This window comes from Lontra canadensis, unplaced genomic scaffold, assembly GCF_010015895.1.
Source record: "Lontra canadensis isolate GAN:19392208 unplaced genomic scaffold, GSC_riverotter_1.0 scaffold111, whole genome shotgun sequence".
Classification (NCBI taxonomy): domain Eukaryota; kingdom Metazoa; phylum Chordata; class Mammalia; order Carnivora; family Mustelidae; genus Lontra; species Lontra canadensis.
This window is the reverse complement of record NW_022631105.1, coordinates 5,890,369-5,896,368: the sequence shown is the minus strand read 5'-3', so window position 1 is coordinate 5,896,368 and position 6,000 is coordinate 5,890,369.

Here is a 6,000-nt window from a genome sequence, read left to right as displayed (position 1 = left end):
TCTTTACCCAAGTGTTATCTGTAAATGTTACCAATCATTAACCCCAAGAATAGAGAGACTTCAGTAATCAAGGTCACCCCACAACAGGGAGGGACCGGCTGCCAGACAGAGCATGGGGAGCTTAGAAGAAGAGCTCATAGCAAAGCAACAAGACTGAATTCCAGAAGTTCACACCTCCATTCCCCGACCTGAGTCAAAACTTCTGCCCCCAAAAATTCCCTTTGTCTCTGTTTTCTTGGAGTCATTCTTAAAGGCCCGTCTTCTCCACCCCCGTGGTGTCCGCGGCACCCCCTCGGCCTCTGCCCCGTCCCCACATTTCTACAGGAGTGCACAGCACAGCACGGCCCTCACCCTGTCCCTGTCCTCCAGGGTATCTACCCCTCCGCCTTCCATTCCACCTAGAACCCGCCCTGCTCAGGGTCACGGGAACACACGGCCCGTCTCAGTCCTGTGGCTCTGCTCCCACCTGCCCCTGTGCAGGGCCCCCTCCTCCTCCACCCAGTTCTTCTCTGGGAACCTGCAGGTCGGCCACCCAGAGCTCCGGGCTCAGAATTCACTCACCTGCCATGGACTCGCACATGCAATGCGGGACATGTAAAGAGGCTGTGCAGGGTTGAATCGTGTCCCCCAAATTTCATATCCTTCCCAGAACTGCAGACTGTGACCTTCTTTGGAAATAGGGTCACCATAGCTGTAATTAGCTAAGATGAAGTAGGGCAGGTCCTGAATTCAGTTGCTGGTGTCTTTCTTTGGAAGAGGAGGGACACACAGAGACACAGACACATAGAGAACATCGTGGGACCATGGGGGCAGAGGCAGGGTGATGGGGCTACCAGGCAAGGAACCAAGGGATGCCAAGGATTGACAGCAATATGAGAAGCTAGAAGAGCCCAGCAAGGACACCCCCAACCCCCAGGGCCTTCAGAGGGAGCCCTCCCCCGCCAACAACTTGATGTCAGATTTCCAGCCTTCACTACTGTAAGAAAAAAGTATCCTGTTGTATTCAGCCCCCCAGGTTATGGTGCTTGGTTATGGAGGCCTGGAAACACAGCGTAGAGGAGACAGAGCCCCAGACCTGGACAAGCTTTCAGTCCTGAGGGGCATCTCTTGCCAACGTTGGGCAGGACTCTCCCTCGGGCACAGCTCATGTCGCACTTATTCTGGGTTACCTTGAATCTTATTGCTCTTTCAAAGCACATGTTCGGTGCTCCTTTAAATAAAAAGTGAGATCCGGGGCTCCTGAGTGGCTCAGTGGGTTAAGCCTCTGCCTTCGGCTCGGGTCATGATCTCAGGGTCCTGGGATTGGGCCCTGCATTGGGCTCTCTGCTTGGCAGGAAGCCTGCTTGCCCCCCTCTCTCCACCTGCTTCTCTGCCTACTTGTGATCTCTGTCTGTCAAATAAACAAATAAAATCTTAAAAAAAAAAAGTGAGATCCATGCTTGGCTGTCCCACCTCCCTGCCTGCATGCAAAACTACCCTTCCTCCCCGATGTGAGAGACCCTTCCTCCCCACCCCCCTCAGTGGGGCACCTGCTGTGGGTCCTGCTCCCGAGCCATCTCCACCCTGGGGTGAAAACCCGCAGCCTCTCTCAACTTCCCTGTCAGTCCCCTCTGCTATGGATTTCTAGATATCCGCTGCAGAATTCAGCGTGCACCTCAGTGCGTGGACCTAAGCATCACCGGCCACACCAGGCCTCCCTGTCCTCTTACGCATGCATCTATGCGTGGAGGCACGAAGGTGTCTGTGCGCGTGTGTGTGCACATGTGTGTATGCATATGTATGCATGTGTGTGTGTGTGTTCCCACCCTTCCCCAGCAGAATTTCTCACGTATTAATGCGCATCCTTTATTTTTTTTTTTTTTTGTATCTGTGGTGTGCACTGCCCGCCGCACTGGCTCCCTGGCCCGGCGATGGACCCCCGGACGGGCTCCGGCTCCCCAGCTCCACCGCGGTGCATGTCTGCGTCCCGTCTGGTGCCGCTGCATGAGAATCTGTCTGCCATACATGTCCGAAGCAGCATGACTCAGTCCTGTGGGGCGTCCAACTGGCTCAGGGCCCACACGCTGGGCCGGCCCTCCAGACAGCCAGACCCTCGGCCTGCCTCCCCGCAAGCCCGGCTTGAACTTCCCATCTCACCACATCACAGCCCGCACTGGGTGTCATCCAGCTTTCTCGTTTCTGCCAATGGTGGGTGTAAGATGAGATCTCGTCGAACGACCACGTTGTTCTAATAGTCACCACATGGGAGCATCTCCTCCTGTGCCCTCGGCCCTCGTGGTTTCCTCTTGTGTAAGTGGCCTTGAGATTCTTTGCTCATGTTTCCAGTGGGATCGCTTCCTCTTTTTGGCTGATTTGTAGGCTTTCCTTGTGTGTTCTAGATAGAGTCCCTCTCACTTTAAAAAAACAAAAAAGCCCAGCTCTCTGGAGTTAACTCACATATCATACAATCCACCCAGAAAGCGAGTAATCCACAGACTTTCGTGTGTCACAGAAATGAGCAACCCTCACCACCGTCCATTTTAGGACACGGTCATCCCCTCAAAAAGAAACTCCACGTGCATTAGCTATCACTCCCACCCAGGATCTCCAGGCCTCGGCAACCACTAACCTGCTTTCTGTCTCTGTACATTAGCCTGCTCTGCACATTTCATTTAAGTGGAATCATATAATAAGCAGTCTTTCCTAACTGGCTTCTTTCATTGAGCAGAATGTCTTTTTTTCAAGATCATATTTATTTATTTGACAGAGAGGAAGAGAGAGAAAGAGAGCACAAGAGCAGGGAGAGGGGCAGAGCAAGAGGAGGAAGCAAAATCCCACAGAGCAGGGAGCCCGATGTGGGACTCAATCCCAGGACCCCGAGAACATGACCTGAGCCAGAGGCAGACGCTTAACAGACTGAGGCAGCCAGGTGGCCCTGGAAAATGGGTTTTGTTTTGTTTTTAAGAGTAAGTCTTTTTTTCCCCTTTTTTTTTTTAAGATTTTATTTATTTATTTGACAGAGAGCACAAGTAGGCAGAGAGGCAGGCAGAGAGAGAGAAGGGGGAAGTAGGCTCCTGCTGAGCAGAAAGCCCAATGCAGGGCTCGATCCCAGGACCCTGAGATAATGACCTAAGCTGAAGGCAGAGGCTTAACCCACTGAGCCACCCAGGCGCCCCAAGAGAATGGTTTTAAGGTTCATCCACACTGTAACGTGAGTCAGTACTTAACTCTCTTTTAATGCCAGATAACATCCCACCGTTTATCCTTCCCCTGGGTAAAGGACCTCTGGGTCGTTTCCACCTTGGTGCCAAGCCTCTGTTACAAGTTTCTGTGCGGAGGCCTGTTTCTGCGTCTCTTGGGTCTTTGCCTAGAGGCGGAGTGGCTGGATCAGACGGCAGCTCTGTGTGGAACTGCTGGAGGACGTGCCAGACCGTTCTCCACAGCGGGCGCCCCACTTACGTTCCCACCAGTAGCGTGCGAGCTTTCGGATTTCTCCCCATCCTCACCGACACTCACTGTCTGACTCGTTGACGTTAGCCGTGCGGGCGGATGTGACGTCACAGCTCACTGTGATTTTGATTTGCATTTCCGTGATGACTCATGATGGTGAACAACCTTTTCAAGGGCTTTTTGGTCACTTGTGCTTCTTCTTTGGAGAAATACATATTCAGATCCTTGGCCTATTTTTTCATTGTGTTCTCTTTGTATTATTGAGTTGTCAGAGTTCTTTATATATTCTACAGACAAGTCCTTTATCAGATACATGATTTGCAAATAGTTTCTCGTATTGTGTGGAGTGTCTCCACTTTCTTGATGGTGTCCGTTGAAATAGAGAAGTTTATAATTTGGGGGAGGTCCAATTTGTGTTTTTTCCTTCAGTTGTTTGTGCTTTTGAGTCCTGGCTAAGAATCCCTTCTAAATCCAAGGTCGAAAAGATTTATTCCAACATTTTCTTCTAAGAGTTTTATGGTTTGGCCTTTTACATTGAGGTCTTCGATCCATTTTGAATTAATTTTTGTGTACGGTGCGAGCAGAGGGTCAGGCTTCATTCCTTTATGTGTGGTCCCTTTCTCTTCTAATCATCACAAGTATCTTCCCCTGATCTGTCCTCACTCCATTATCTTGGATATGATGTCTTTTGTGGAACAGAAACAGGCTGCGCTTCTCAGGGTCAAGTTGTTCCTATAACTCTCTTTGGATCCAGCATCCTCAAGTCTCATCCTCGAGAGCTGGTGAGCCCCTAAGGGAGACTAATCAAGTCTCCACCCTTCAGACCAGTGAAGGAGGAAGGATGTAAGCGAAGTCATTATATAAATCATCATCTTAGCATTTAAAGCTAATCCCCTTCCTTGAAGACGTCAAAAGCCTTCTGCAATTGCAAACGGGTAACGGATTAACTAATATTTTCTCCTTCCTTCATCTAGCAGCCACTAAATACCAAAACGACTTGCAGTGCTGCGCCCCCCCCACCCCCGCCTCCCAGTTTCCTTTCTTCCCCCCTCTCTGAGCCAAAGCCCCAGCCATCCGGACTGATTTTGTCCCCAGCTGGTTCCTCCCTCCTTTCCCCACAGAGATGGCTAAAAAGACCTTCTGCCTATATCAGTGGCTTCCCTCTCCCCAGCCATTCTGTCTCTGGTTCCCTTTTCTACACGTGGGTCAAATCCTCTGTTGTGGGTGTTGCTGCTTATCTGTACCAGCCCCTGCTTCTGCCCTGCGATGTGTTCTAGGGGAAGCTACTTGCTGGTAAAGGTGCCGTCATGTTTATCTCTGGCCTTTGCAACTCGCCGCCCGCTGTAACAGATCATGGCACCGTGCAGCTTGAAGCAGGAAGGACCACACGCAATTCTTTCGGAAGATGGCCTTCGGCGGGAGGAGAGGGAATCAGAGGGAAAACAGAAGTAGACCCTGGTCGCTAAAGCAGTGAAGGACTGGGGAGTTTACAGATGTGGGTACCTCAAAGGGGTAACAGGAGCCCCCCAGACCGCAGCAGCCAGAGCCCCCATGCACTCCTTCATGCCCCTGCCCACTGGGGAACCCCTGAGCTGTAGGTCCCCCTCCTTGGTCAAACCATGCCTCACCCTGTCCCTCCCTCCAGGGCGGGGTCAGTAGAGCCATAAAGTTCAAGGGGTCAGAGACAAAGGCTGGCAGCAGAGGTGAGCCCAGAGCAGAACACAGAGGTGAGTTCTGATGGGGGTGCTGGGGGCGGTGGACAGGGGGGCCGGAGGGAAGGGAGCAAGGGAAGAAGGGTGTGGAGAGAGGGAAAGGAGAAACACAGACACGGAGCGGGAGAGCCAGAACGCGAGGGGTGGGAACCCAGAGGGAAGAACTCCAGGGCACAGCACGCTGGGTTGCAGGTCTGAACTACCCAGGAGCAAGATAGGAAAGCCACAGGCAGGGCCTGGATGCCATTCTTGGGGTGCTGGGGACGAGACGTGGGGAGGAAGGGCACATTTCATGTGTGGTTCTGCTGGCCGCCAAGTTCTCCCTCCTCATGTGGCTTCATCAACATCGTCCACCTCGCCTGCTGCCTGCTTGGACTTTGGAATAAAGATTGTACTAGGAGAGGTAAACGTGAAAGGAAGAGCCAAGTTCAGGTTAATAGAATCACAAACCTCCTGCACATCTCCCTCCCTCCTTAGCAAAGCAGAAAGGAATTTGGAATTACAAGATTGTAAAACAGGGATCCTGGCCATGAAAAGACATGGAGGAACTTAAGTGCATATGACTAAGTGAGAAAAGCAATCTGGAAAAGCTGAATACTGATTCCAACTGTAGGACATGCTGGAAAAGGCAAAACTATAGAGACAGTAAGAAGATCAGTGGTTGTCAGGGGTTAGAGGGAAGGGATGGGTGAACAGGTAGAGCCCAGAGGATTTTTGGGGCAGAAAAACTGCTCCGTATGATCCTATAATAAATATAAATATAAGGACAAAGAATATAAATATAATATAAATATATCAATATGGACGCATGTCACGGTCCATTTGTCAAACCCCACAGAACGTACACCACCAAGACTGA